Below are 14623 nucleotides of genomic sequence, written 5' to 3'. Positions count from 1 at the left end.
CATTACACCCAAGGCCTAACATCAGGAAACCCAGGTCCTCGTGTGGTCTCACAATATACTAAGGGAGAAATAAGATGACATGGAAACCCGCCAACACAGAAACTGAACACTGTCGAGTAGACAGCCCTAAACTAAACACACAGGTGAAATGGCCTGCACCGAGGACTGGGAAAATCCCCCAGGTAACCGACAACAACGACTCATAAAGTTATCGATTTCAAATAAGATGATGATTAGAAATCAACTTAGAAAAAAAAAAGAGGACCTGATGCAAGGGGCTTAAGTGGAGAGCAAATGCTTTGAGAATGATTGGGGCAGAGAATGTGTGGAAGTGCTTTATACAATTGATGTATGTATATGTGTGGATTGTGATAAGAGTTGTATGAGCCCCTAATAAAATGTAAAAAAAAGAAAAAAAAAACAAAGAAAATGATTAGGGCAAAGAATGTACAGATGTGCTTTATACAATTGATGTATGTATATGTATGAGCCCCTAATAAAATGTTTTTTAAGTTTTTAAATATTAATGTAAAATATTAAATAATACCTGATTAAAACCAATAAATATATTATTTTAAATATCCAAAAAAAAAGAAATGAACTAAGAAATAGCTATTTCAGGTAGAGAGAAAATGGTTTGAGAATGATGAGGGTAATGAATGTGCAAATGTGCTGTACACAATTGAGGTGTGTATGGATTGTAATAGGAGTTGTAGGAGACCCTAATAAAATGATTTTAAAAAATAATAAAAAATTTTAAAAAGAAGTAGCTATTGTTTTATAGTCCACAAAGGGTTTGCTGTGCATCTCTAAACAGTCGATTGCTTGATGAACTTGATTTCTGAGCATTGCTTTGGTTCTACTTCTTGAGTATACATGGACCATATAACCCTGGGTGAACCTGGAGCTGCCCTCAGGATGTGCCTGTGAGGCCTGGGGAAGGCACTCCACGCTGTACAAAACCTCAGCAGGACCTGAACAAATAACAAGGTCAGACTGGGATTTGCTGGTCCCGGCAGAGGTCACAACAAACCTCGGCCGCACAGGTACAGCAAGCGGCCATAGTACCCAAGGGCCAAGCTTGGGGGCGCCTGACAGCAGTCACTTGCAGTTACTATCTCCACATAATGCTCTCTCCTGGCCAAGTGTCTTTCTGTTTAAATACCAAGAAGGCACCTTAATTAATTGTGGAGGTTTATTTCATACTCCCCACTCCCCGGGGATGGGGGGGGAGAGAACATGCATAAAGAGAAATCTGAAGTTATACAAACAATTTTAAAAATCTAGCACCACCTACAAACTGGAATTCATATTGCCTCTCACACAGGTGTGCCATCAACCTCAGTCCAAGCCTTGGGTCTTTGGGGGCCAGGGAAGGAAGGAGAATCTCTCCATAGCATGGTGGCTGAAATAAAGACACTGTTTCATGATAGCACCCACCTACAGTTCTCATCACTCACACAAACGAAATACATGTAGGATTCCGTTTACTGTGTCTTTCATTCCACTTAAATGCCATGTGATGGCATTTAAATCCATATGACAAGTTATTTCCATCCTTAGACAGTCCATAATGCTTATGTCTTAAAGCCGGGGCTCGTCCATATTGTTCATGTGTTAAAGCAGTGAATTCTGCTGAACAAAGAAGGTTGGCCTCTCAACACTGCCATTGTCGCCTCAATCAATTGCCTCGAAGGTGAGCAGAGTCTGGAAGGAGGCCTAGATGACAGCGCCTGCTCTTGGTCTCCTTTCTCTCTTCCTGCCCAAATAAAATTGCTTTCTTGCCTGACACTAAGAGTGAAGAGTGGAGTGATTTCCCCATAAATACAAGCATCTTGTACTCAAAATTCCGGCAGTTGGGACTTTCAGATCTAATGAACTAAACTCCAAATTACTTCAAATGACCAAAGGGGCATATCGAGATGATGGGATAACAAAGGGGAGTTGAGAGAGCAGGTAAAAAAGGAGGCATGCAGTGACAATTAGGGGTGGGAGGAGCTTTTTAATATTAGGGAAATATTAAATAAGGACTTTTTTAATAAAAGAAAGGCAAACACTCTTCCAATTGTCTACTGAGGTGCACATACATCAAAAGAGAAGGGTGGAGGTAGACTTCTTGCATCATCTAAATGAACCCATCAGTTACCAGCCACCTCTCAACACAACCACCACGAGCTCCAATGCTTTGAAAGACCAATAGTGCCAGCTCCCTCGAAGGGACACCTGGAGATGGCAGGTGGGCCCAGAGGACAAAGGTACAGCAGGGGCTCTAAACCCAAGAGCGCACATCCGCCCTCCGCCTGCTACCTGGACCACTGTTGTGCAGCAAATTAATTTCGCTAACGCCGTGTCCCTAAAATCATAACCACACACAATACTGAGGTCAGAGCTGCTGCCAATGTTCTCAAAAGGAAATGTTCTCTAAAGAAAAGAATATTACCACCTGTTTCCCCATGCTGGTGCAAGAAGATCTGACAGACAAATGGTCCCTGGGGGCCGCTCTGAGCCGCCAACACTCACAGGCTGAAAGATCAAGTGAAAAGACAGAGGAACAAACACATCACATAATGGGGCAGGGGGTGGGGTAGGAGAGAATCATCATGCACACTGGATACCTAACAAAGATTATTGGGTCCTGTGCTATCCTCCAGCCCATTCGGAATTTGAGTCCAACAGTGTGGGGGGTCTGGTTTTGGGCAAGAGGCAGAATTAAACAAACAGCTTTTCAAATAAAACCACTGGGGTTAAGAACACCAATTTACTTACTTGGCATGGCTTTCCCAAGCCTTCTGGGAATTAAAAAACAAAACAACAACATGCAACTTGGGTACAGATGAGGTGAAATAATAGAAAGTTTAGGAGAGTAGTCTTTTGTCTCTCGATCTCTATCCCTTAACAAAGGGCAGACAGACCCCAGGCATAGACTTCATAATATTTCTTTTCTACCTTCTCATTCTATTTACCCTTAGAACCAATGTACCATCACAGACAGAAGACAGCTGAGATTTAAATTTCTGTCCCAAGGGCAACCTCCAGCCTTTCACAGAGGGCGATCCCATGAATGAGGTGTGTGGATCTGTCCGCCATCCGGAAGCTGCAAAGACTGCTAGGAGAGGTCGTGAAGCAAAGTCATGGTTTCAGAGGGAACTCCGTTCTTTGAAGAGAAACCAATAAATCCATACATAAAAGTCCCATGTCAAATCCATAAATGCTAGTCCCGGGCTAAAAGAGCCTACTTGTTGAGAGCCTACCTATTTGCAAAGACTTACAGCCCGTCAGAAGACATCAGGAGGGGGATGCTATGCAGAGTAGTGCAAGACAGGGGATGGTACAAAATAGCAGGGTGGACATGGAGAGCGCCAACGGACCATCTGCAAATGAGGAAGGAAGGAAGGAAGGAAGGAAGGAAGGAAGGAAGGAAGGAAGGAAGGAAGGAAGGAAGGAAGCCGAGCAAATTCCCAATGGCAAAAAGAAATCGGAACTAACAGTGTGACCTCCTCTTGGACTCCACCAGTCTCTTCCAAGGAATTCTACTTTGGCACGCATCTGAAAAGATAACTTAACAGCAAAGTACAATGAATTTCAGCAACAGCGGATGTACACAGCCCAATGCATCTACAAAAGCACTTGAAGAACAATCAATGCTGTTCTTCAAATACAAAACAGAAGCTATCGAAAAGTTGTTCCCCGATGTGATGACAGCACAGGACTGAAAATGTAGAGCCTACAGACGTCAATCGCTTCTCACTTACATTTCAGTCACTAATTAGTAGAAAGATTTCACTGTCACGTTGTCACTGCTGCAATATTGTTTCAAGGTAAACAACGATTGCTTGAGCACAAAAACAAAGCAGGAACACAAAATCGGAGTTGGTTATGTTTTAAACTATTACAAGACAGATTTTCAGTTGAAATAACAAAAGGTAAGTAATAAGAAATAAACTTATTGGAGAAATAATAGAGATATACTAAAGATTACCCCTGGAAGATGCATGAGGATGACCTCCATTTCCAAAATTTCACGATGTGTTTGAGAGCTCAGGGTAAAAATGGTTGTTGTTGTAGCTGTGAGCCACTGCGCTGAGAGCAACCCTACAGGACAGAGCAGAGCTTCCCCCAAGACTTTCCGAAGCAATAAACTCTATGGGAGGAGGTGGGCAGGTTTTTTATGTCACGGAATCACTGATAGATTTGAACAACATTTTGGGTTTGCAGTCAAGCACTACCACTGTGCCACCCGGGCGCCACAGAGTAAAAATAACCAAAATGAAGTAAGCAAATCTAGAGATAACAAGAGTCTAAGCCTGCAGGAGGGGGCTTTGTAGCACACCTTTTGGTATCTCCAAATACCTCTTGGAGGACAAGTCAGAGAAGGACTAGAGAGATACAGATGATCAGTAATACAGTGGGCTGCTAAGGGCAAGGTCCACAATTTGAACGCACCAGGCTCTCCAAGGTTGAAAGATGCAGCTTTCTACGCCCATAGCGTCCCATAAGCCCCCAAGGGCAGTTCTACTCTAGCCTACAGGATGGCTATGAGTCGGAATAGACGGGAAAGCAGTGAGGGGCTGCAGGGAATTCGGGGAACTGGGAATATAGCTAATGGATAAAGTTCCCTCTGGAAGTACTGAAAATGCCCCACAGTTGATGATGATGATGACTCTAAAGCTCTACGCATATACCAAAAGCCAGTGAACTACATACTCTAAGTGGGGGACTTCCATGGGATGTAAAGTTTATCTTAATAAACCAAAAGAAAACCCCAAACACACTGAGGCTAGATGGATTCTGACTCAGGGCAACAATATATAGTACAAGGAATGTCTCCACAGTGTGTTCTTCACTAGTGTTCATAAAACGCAAATTCCCGGGCCTTTCTTCTGCAGCAGCACTGGTAGGTTGAAACGAACAACTTCTAGGTCGTTTTTGTCAAGTGCAAACTGCTTAGGCCACCCAGGGACCTAGAGATAATAAAACCGTTTAAAAAGATAGGACATACTAAGGGTGGACTTATAAAAAGTTAAGTTTCTCTTGATAATATCCTCCCCTCAACAGATTTATGTCCCCAAACATAGCACTACTGCCAACACAATAGATTCCCAAATGTGTTTCTAACACTTTATCTATAAAATAGAGTATGTAAGAATGGCAAAATAATTTCTTTCTCAAAAGCCAGTTGAAACTACTCTGTCTTAAATTCATACAGCATGTAAGAGAAGCCTTAGCAGGGTCCACAACCTTGATGAACTCATCGCAAGGTCTAAGTCCTGGGGTCCAACCCATCTCTCCCATTTCATTAAATAAACTTACCTTGTAGATATTTTCTCACAAATTTTTGTTTTCTGCTTTAATAGAGCTCCCAAGATTCAAGAACAAAATATCTTTTGGAGAAAAAGTCAGAGGAGGTCTAGAGAGTTACAGATGATTAACGGGGGAAGTGAGTTTGTATCAATAGCAGCACTGACTCTACTTAGACCAAGCTAAAGGAAACCAAAATCTTCACAATAGATAACTACATGATCAATGGAAAAGAGACTGAAGCTGTCATGGATGTCTTCTTCCTTGGATCCACAATAGGTGCCATGGAAGCAGCAGTCAAGAGACCACACAATATACTGCATTGAGTGCATCTCCCACACAGGCCCTCCTGAAAGTGTTGAAAACAAGGATGTTACTTTCAGGACAAAAGGATGTTACTCGAGGGCTGGCTCAGACGTTGGCATTTTCAGTTGCCTCGTGTGGATGTGAAAGCTGGAGACCAAATAAGGAAGACTGCAGAAGAACCAGTGCACTTGAATTATGGAGCTGCAAAGAATACTGAAAGTACCATGGATTGCCAAAAGAGTCAACAAATCATTCGGGGAAGAAGTACAGCCAGAATTCTCCTTAGAGGCAAGGATGGGAGAACTTCATAAGTACTGAGGAAATCTTGTCAAGTCCCCGGAGAAGGACGTCATGCTTGGTAAAGTAGTAGGGCAGCGAAAAAGAGGAGGGTCCTTGGCAAGATGGACTCATACAGTGATGGCAACAATAGGCTCCCATATCAAAACCCATTCTGAGGACGGCCCGGACCAGGCAGTGTTTCATTCTGTGGTGCGTAGGGTCGCTGTGAGTTGGAACTGACTTGACAGCATCAAACAACCACAGGCCAAGCTAGTCATATGTGCAATAGAGGAAATTTAAACATTAAATGTAAATTTAACTGTAAACTATAGTTATCCATCTTCAAGGCAAAGGTTGTAAAAATAGCACACTGCTAGATCCAGCTTTGTCTCTCCAAAAAGTGCAGGTCTTAGTGGGGTGCGTTACATGGGAACTAACTCCTGGTACTTGCAGGCACTGAGCACAGAATTTAGTTATATGACATGTTTTCATTCTCAAAGCAAGCATCAAAGGTAAATATTATAGATGATCTCATGTGGGACTGCCATCCTTTGACCTTGCTACCATACATATGATTCCTAGAGAAACAGTCTTTGCTTGTTACTACTGAAGTATTGCAAGCAATACTGACCCCCTGTGGAGTGGGACGGAAAGATCTACCTGCTAAGTTGTCAAGGTTGGAGGACAAGTAAGTAAACCACAAGTTCAAGTGTCTATGTAGACCAGAAACTTTCAAAGCTTTTTCCTCATGAAGTACGTTTAAAAAGTAATCAAATCATGACACACAGAGAGCAGGTGACCTCTATATTCGCTTCCAGTGGAAGCAAGGAGGCAGGGAGATGAAGAGAAAAGGAAAGAGGAGAGCGGGCATGACTGCAAACCAAACGTACGGCAACTCACACACTGGTTTGTAAACCTATTCATGCTTCTCCTCTTCTCGGTCAGGTTGCTGTACTGTGGTGGTCTGCATGCTGGCATGTTTCTGTGATGCTGGAAGCTTCGCTCCCAGTACGTCAAATACCAGCAGGCTCCTCCCCGGTGAACAGTTTTGACAAGCTTCCGGGTCAAGTACAGATGAGGCAGAAGGAATAGGCCGTCCACGTGGGAGGGACTAGGTGCTGAGAGCCTCAGGAATAGGAGCAGGACACTGCTTGGTGTGAAAACATGATCTCCTCGGGCTGGCAAGCACTCAGAATACCACTAATGAAGAGCTGTCTCCTCATGGCAGAACTGATGTTAAGGATGTGGACAGAGCAAAACTTTGGACTTTCCTTTGCTGACGGGGCAGAACTCAAACTGAGAGGAGCCAGCTGCAACTATCCATTAATTAAGCAAAATGTGAAATATGCAAAGTATGAGCCTAGGAAAACCGGAAGTTGTCAAAAATCACACAGATCTAATAAAGTTGATGCTGAGTCAGAATGACCCACTGGGCCAGGGTCTCCTGTGGGTTTCTAAGACTATGTCTTTATGGGAGTAGAAAGTTTCATCTTTTTCCTTTGAACAGCTGGTAGTTTTGAACTGTTGACCTTGGGGATCATAATCCAAGGAGTAACCACTATGCCATTACGCCCATCAGGGCTCTTCACCTACACCGCTACACCTCAAAGAAAGACTAAAAGTTAAAAAAACACCGGTCTATATTGATGATAAAGGGAATAGGACCTCTCACACATTGCTGACGGAATCCCCTTTGAGAACTTGACAGGTGTTCAAAATGTTAAACACAGAATTAGCGAATGAACTACCAATTACACTCCTAGCTGTCACCCAAGAAAATGAAAACATATGTCCACACAAAGACTTGAACACAAATACTCCACAGCGACATTACACATGGGGGCCAAATGGTAGAAACAGATCAAATATCCATCACTCAGTGAAGAAATAGACAAAATGGCTTATTTATACAATGAAATGCAATGCTATTTGTCGGTAAAATGGATGAAGTACTAATACATGTTCCAACTTTAATGAACCTCAAAGAAATTAAGTGAAAGAACCTAAATACAGATATCATACATTGTATAATTCCATGTATAGGAAATATCCAGAAAAGGAACTTTTTACAAACAGAAAGTAGCCTAGTGGTTTGCCCATTGGGCTGCCAACTAAAAGGTTGGCAGTTCAAGCCCATCAGCTGCTCTGCAGGAGAAAGATGAGGCTGGCTGATCCCATACAAATGTGCAGTATTCACGTGCCCTCTGCTCTATGGGTCCACATCTACAGGGATGTGGGGGTAGAATGTGGGGGTAGGGCTGAGGGGGTAGGAAATAGGAGCAACTGCACACAAGCCTAAGAGTTCTTTTATGGGCAGTAGGAATGTTCTAAAATCACATTGTAGGGATGTTTCCATGACTCTGTTATTTTTACTAAAACTCATTCCATTTTACACATAAAATAAAATAATTTTGTGGTGTGTAAATTATGGCTCAATAAAGCTATTCAATCAAAGACAAGAGAAAAACACAAAGAAAATCTAGTGTCACAGGTCAAAGAAACTACAATGCATTGGTACGTAATACTGAACGTGGCTGTCTGTATACACATTCAGCCGTGGGTGCTAAATACAGGATGTCTAAGAACCAGACAAGCCCAGCAAATGGGATGCCTTTCTTCCAAACCCTCAAGAATATGTTTGCTGGGAGGCATTAGAGAGAATGACCGGCTTGGGTAAAAGATGATTTGCTTGATTGTGTCAGAAGACAGAAAAGATGGGCCAGCACCAGCTTTCGGATCTCAGCTGAGTCACTAAGGACCAGGATGCTGTTTTGACAATTCTTTTAGGAGAGAACAGTCAGGCTCTTTTGTGTTTTAGAAGGAAGAGAGGAGTGAATGCTTACTCGTAATGCTGCCAAGGAAGAAAAACAGATACCTCTTTGACCCCTGGCATCCAATACAAATAAACACATCACTGAAAGTGTGTTTGCCCACCTTTAAAACAGGCTTGCCCTTGAACTGCCAAACCCTAAACCACAGGAAGTCCTACTATTACAATGTAAAAATAAGGGTTCTCAGAAAATAGGAACACTCCTTTCATTAGCCCAACCATTTGAAGTTTGGAGTGTGTGTGTGTGTGTGTGTGAGAGAGAGAGAGAGAGAGAGAGAGAGAGAGAGAGAGAGAGAGATAGAGAGAGAGAGAGAGAGAGAGAGAGAGACAGAATGGCTCAGATTTTGAAGTCTTTTGTTGAATCTCAGATGATAATGTCTCCGCTTGCTACTGAGGGTTGAACAGGGCAAGAACTAATCTTTAGCGCAAAGGTCGGGAGTGTCATGTTTTAGGAAGACTTGTCCTCCAAAAAATTCCATGCATCATAAAAGGATGCCGGCAACATCGGTCTTAGGATAAGCATTGTTTTCCGTAATGAATGTTTGAAAGCCTTTATTGTCAGCAATAAAATAGCGTTGGTTCTTCTATACTATAAAAACACATCCTACAATAAAACTCTACCTTGCAATTGTATGAGCTCAACTCCACAACTGTTCAAACGTGGCCCGTGAGAACGAATTAGGCCATGAGGGCGCGTGGTCCCCTGCATTACTCTGCCTTCACAGATGAAAAGGCCAGGCCCGAGAGAAGGAAAATCGCTGGACCAAAGTTGGACAGCTGGACAGGAGGTACCAACCCGGGACTCGCTGATGCTTTAGTTCTACTCACAAACAACAACTCCGTACAAGTTTCAGAAACTATACATCTTAAATGGTGCAAACAGCCTCGTTTTTCACCCATGAGACAGCTGGTGAGTTTAAACCACCAACCTTGTAGTTAACCGCCCAGCATCTAAGCCATTATGCCACCAGCGCTATGGGACATTACACCCTGTTCATAATAAGAACACAGGAAGAATAAAAAAGTATGATTCAGAAGAAGAACATGGATTTGTAGTTGTTTATTTAGTTACATTAGCTCCTTAACAGAAGTCTGTGGTTAGGTTTCTTTCATAAACTGAAAGGCAAAGTACGAGTCCCAGAGCCCACTAGCAGCATGGCAGATGTTCAATACGTGGCCTGGTGTCATTTTTATTAATCCCGGGCCTCAACCATAAATTCTAAAATGTAAAGACTCCACGTGAAGGGGCTGTTACATGTTGCTTTCGGTACATCCATCCCTCACTTCCACAGAAGAGCAAGTGCTCCTGAGGAAGAGTCACGGGGACTTCGAGGATGATGTCACCGTGACCTGCTCCTGAAACTCCAAGGCACATCTCTGAGGGAGGCAGAGAGCAGACTCTGCTACCTTCCACAAAATAAACCAACTCCACAGCTTCTGGGAAGACATCGTTCTTAATTTCTCAATCTCTAATAACTCAATTACATCTATTATGTAGCCAAAGAAATAACTTGATGGCTGAATATTTCCTGGGGAAAACCAATTATACATTTCCTTCCTTTAACCAATCAGAGGCGCCAATGTTTGTTAGGGGCTGGAGGTCACAGGGGTCACCAGGAGATGCAGGCACATCCTTATGCTGAGAGCCCTCAGTCAAAATTGTGCCATTGAGAAAGACGGAAATGATATATTGACGTGACATTCTGATACAAATTTAACGAATGTTAAAATCGATCCCCTAATCCACTCATGTACAGCATCCTAAAGCATCAGAGTAGGGTTGGTGTTTTGTTGTTTTTCCCATGGAGGATATCAAATTGGTACAATTTAAAAGAACTTCCAAGGAGTCTCTTTCTAAATGTCACATACTCTTTTGAACTTGGCAAACAACAAAGACATCAACTGAGATACAAATCTTTAGTTGGGTAGCATTTATTGAATTCAAAATCAACAGAAACTAGGAAAAGGGAAATTACACATGTCCACAGAAAGTTCCAACTGCCTAGAACTCAAAGTTTTAATCAACTTAATTCAACTTCATTAAACAGTCAGAAGCAGATCCTAGTAATATTATGAAAGAACAAGTCCTTGTTATGAAAGCTAAGGGTTTTATAACACATGATGTTTTCTTATATCTGAGTACAGACTCAGATTTAAATGTGTGTAGTTAATCTTCCTTGGATGAGAAATAAAAACTGAAAATTCATTTCTGGCACTTTTCTTTTTTCTAGATCATATTATTCAGCCAGAGTCCAGTAGTAGAGAAAACAAAAACACCCAAGCACACTGGCAGAGAGTCAACGGCAGTTTAGAGCAAGCTTTTAGGACCGGGTAGAACTGTCCCTGTGGGTTTCCAAGACCGTAATAGCTCTTTATGGGAGGAGAGAGATCCATCGCTCTCCCCAGAGGGGCTGGCAGTGTCAAACTTCACACCTTGCAGTTAGCAGCCCACCTCATCACCACCACAGCCCCAGAGACCACAGTGGTCAAGAAGACAAGGAGAATGCTCCATCTTGGTTCTGGAGCAGTACATCTGAACTTGGAGGTTATACTTAATCCAAAAACCTAAACCACTGCCGGGAATTGATCTCAACTCACAGTGACCCATGCAGGGTTTCTGAGATGATACACATTTATGGGAGTAGACAGCCCTCTCTTCCTCCCTTGGAGTAGCCGATGGCGGGTTTGAGCCAATGACCTTACAGTTAACAGCCTAAAATCTAGCCATAGCACCACTAGGGCTAAGGGCTAGAGTAGATGGACAAAATCTGAACTGCACTAGAAGAGAGAGCCAGATCTTAGTGCACGGCATTACCCTAAAATAAAATGGGCTATTTTGGGAGGGGATTAAACTCCTTCGTCAGTAAGTGTTTACACTTTAGTGAGGATGTCAGTGAGTCATGAAACATGGCAATAAAAAGTCAACTCAATACCATCAAAGGCCCCATAGTTAGATGTCAGATAGGCCAATGAGAGTTCCTATGCTGGGCTCCAAGGGAGGTCCTAGAAGACTTATGTGCCTGCTTTCTCACGGTGCCAGTCCAGATAACACCACTCACTCACCGCTAACGAGCTGAGGCAAATTCCTGGAGACCCTTTAGGACCGAGCAGAACTGTCCTGTGCGTTTCCGAGAGTGCGACTGTTTACGCCTGTAACCTACTCCTGTAGGGGATTTCGAACCGCTCACCTTCTGGATCGCAGCCAACACGTAACCACTCCACTACCTGGGCTCTTATCACACCAAAGCGCAGGCCAATTTTAGAACTGGAAAATGCCTGGCATTTCACTTAGTACGGCACTGTTACAGGCGAGGATACTGAGGCTCTATCGGATTTACTTCTGACATGACCAAATCACACAGTAGTAATGAGTGACTAAAACTGCGCCATCTGGTCCCATTACCCCCACGGGTCCTGGTAGCTTAGTCGTTATGAATTGAGTTTGCAGTTGGTTTGCAAACGTGGCAGTTCGAAACCACCACCAGCTACTCTGTGGGAGAAAAACAGATTATGCACCTCTGTAAGGAGCTAAGGGTCTCGGAATGTCACGGGGCCAGTCCCACACTGCCCTAGACGGTCGTTATGAGGGCAGCGACTGCATGGCAGCGAGTGTGCGTTTTGGGAGTCTCAGTACTCAGACTTCCAGATTCGAAATCTTTCTACTCCATCAGGGTGCTCCTCTGCTAACACCCCACCCCACCCCAAGAACCTCAGACATCAATTACTCATAGCAACGTCAGCTAAGAAGTAACAGAAATGCTTTACCCTCGCAGGAGAAAAGAAAATGCCCGGCTAACTTCAAGGAGTCTGCAACTTGGCTGTGATTGGAAGACCCAAGTCTTTCTCTGAATGACTAATCAAGATGTATATTCAAACCATGTGCTCCACCTAGTGGATTGATGGCAGAGCTTCACGAGGAAAGAAATGCACTTTTTTTTTAAATCATTTTATTGGGGTTTGTACAACTCTTACCACAATTCATACATTTTTGTGTAAGCAAGCACTTTTGTACATTTGTTGCCCTCAACATTCTCAAAACATTTACTTTCTACTTGAGCCCTTGGTATCAGTTCATTTTTCCCCTCCCTCCCCACTCCCCGTAACCCCCAGAAATGCACATTTTTAATACTGGTGAGTTCACACTGAAGTATTCAGTTGCTATCATACCCCAAACAGCCTTGCTTAAAAAGAAATTATTGGGATTACACACTTTCAGGAGCCAAGGATGAATTCATTCTAAGTAGTTGAAAATGAACTCCAATTTTGCTCTGCCTCCTTGCCCCCCACCCCAAACACCCTCCCCCCCCCCCCCCGCCCGATCTTCCCAGAGTCAGCAAGGTGGGCCATTTCCTAAGGAAACAAAGTCAAAGCTCTCAGATGACACTCACCCAGCGGGTTTAATTCAGACCTGACTTTGTAGCTCAAGGAGATGTGATAGCCCCTTTGATATTAATGCAATGACTAATCTTCAGGCTAAGACCAAGTGTATACCCTCCTCTCAAAGACAAGAGCAAGAGCCGGTGGGTAAAGCCTAGATGTCACACGGCACTCCTGTCAAGTTTCTTGAGTAAACCATTTGGTGTGCCTGTTTCTCATCTGTAAGATGTAGACAAGAATACCATGCCTACAGGAGCTGGGAGGATGAAGAGCAACGACACATGGAAAGCACCCAGCTAGCTCACTTCCTGGACTCGCCAAGCCGACCTTGAGACTCAGACACACTGGGGAATGTGCATAGACTCACTCCTCCAATGCCGCGGCCCCCAGACAGTGCAAGCCAGCTACTCACAAACAGCTGGCTCGTGGAATCGACTCCGCAACACCAGAGAAGAAAGGCGGGGTGACATATGTACTTCCTTAAGATGGCGCCCCAAAGAGGGCGAATTCGCGGCAGTGAGTCAATTCTGACTCAGCAAAGCTAGGGACAGAAGGGAGCTGGCCCTGTGGGTTCTCAAAACTCTATGGGAGTATGAAGGCTGACGTTTCTCCTGTGGAGCAGCTGGTGGTTTTGAAATGCTGCCTTTGTTGTTTGCTGTGTACCCCACGATGCCGCAAAGACTCCTCTTTAGGATCACAGCCACTGAAACCCCCAAGAGTGCAGTTCTACTCTGATGCACATGGAGTCACCTTGCCCAGAAGTAATTCGGTGACAATGAGTTTGGTTTTCTCTGTCTTCCTTCCTTCCTTCCTTCCTTCCTTCTTTCCTTCCTTCCTTCCTTCCTTCCTCCCTCCCTTCCTTCCTTCCTTCTTCTTTCTCTCCTGCACCTCCAAATTCCTACTAGAACAGATAGTACAAATGGGGAGCAGAGGTACTATAAGACATGGAGATCAATCATAATAAGGAACAATCAAAATGCCAGGAGTTGTGGTAAAACAAGTAGGAGGGGCTTTTTCTAAATCATTAGTCCATTTGGACTTCCTCCAGCTACCACTGTGGAGCCAAGAGATTATCTTTCCATCACCCCAAACACATTACATTCCCACATAACTCTCCAACTTCCAGGCAACCCACTTCCTGAAAAATCAAAATACAGTATTGTTACTAGGGTGGACTTCTGAACCTAGGGTGTTCCTGAGCTCTGCCCTCAGCTTTATAATTTGTGTGCTAATTTTCATGTTCACATTCACCCAAGACTTGTATTTTAAGGGCTGAAAAAAAGAGCAAATTCAATAACATTAATGATGAGGCCTCTGTCATAACTCTCTATTTTGAGTGAACACATTTAATCTTAACAGTAAACACCCTCCACTCCAATAAAATGAACCATAAATCAACACAAATATCAATGAATACTGCAAGAGACTGATGATCAAGGCTCCTTACCCCAACATCCACCCTCCCTTTTTGACCTGGGCTGGCTCACTCCTCCTTAGACAACCTGGAGGTCCACCATATTGATGCCGAACTTC

General features: G+C 43.5%; 1 protein-coding gene across 8 annotated transcripts in view; it reads right to left on the bottom strand.

Annotated features, from left to right (window-relative positions):
• The window catches only part of DOCK9 (dedicator of cytokinesis 9), a 330985-nt gene that overhangs the window by 257067 nt on the left and 59295 nt on the right, over nucleotides 1-14623 (bottom strand). Inside the window, exon 1 of one of the 8 annotated variants that reach the window (XM_075563471.1) lies at nucleotides 13503-13614. The exons of the other annotated variants lie outside the window; for them this stretch is intronic. The gene's annotated coding sequence lies outside the window, so the exon portion shown is untranslated. Of the gene's footprint in view, nucleotides 1-13502; nucleotides 13615-14623 lie in introns of those variants that run through there. 8 annotated transcript variants of the gene reach the window in all.

The sequence above is a fragment of the Tenrec ecaudatus genome, chromosome 11 (assembly GCF_050624435.1).
Source record: "Tenrec ecaudatus isolate mTenEca1 chromosome 11, mTenEca1.hap1, whole genome shotgun sequence".
Taxonomy (NCBI): Eukaryota; Metazoa; Chordata; class Mammalia; order Afrosoricida; family Tenrecidae; genus Tenrec; species Tenrec ecaudatus.
This window is presented reverse-complemented; position numbering and strand designations above follow the sequence as displayed.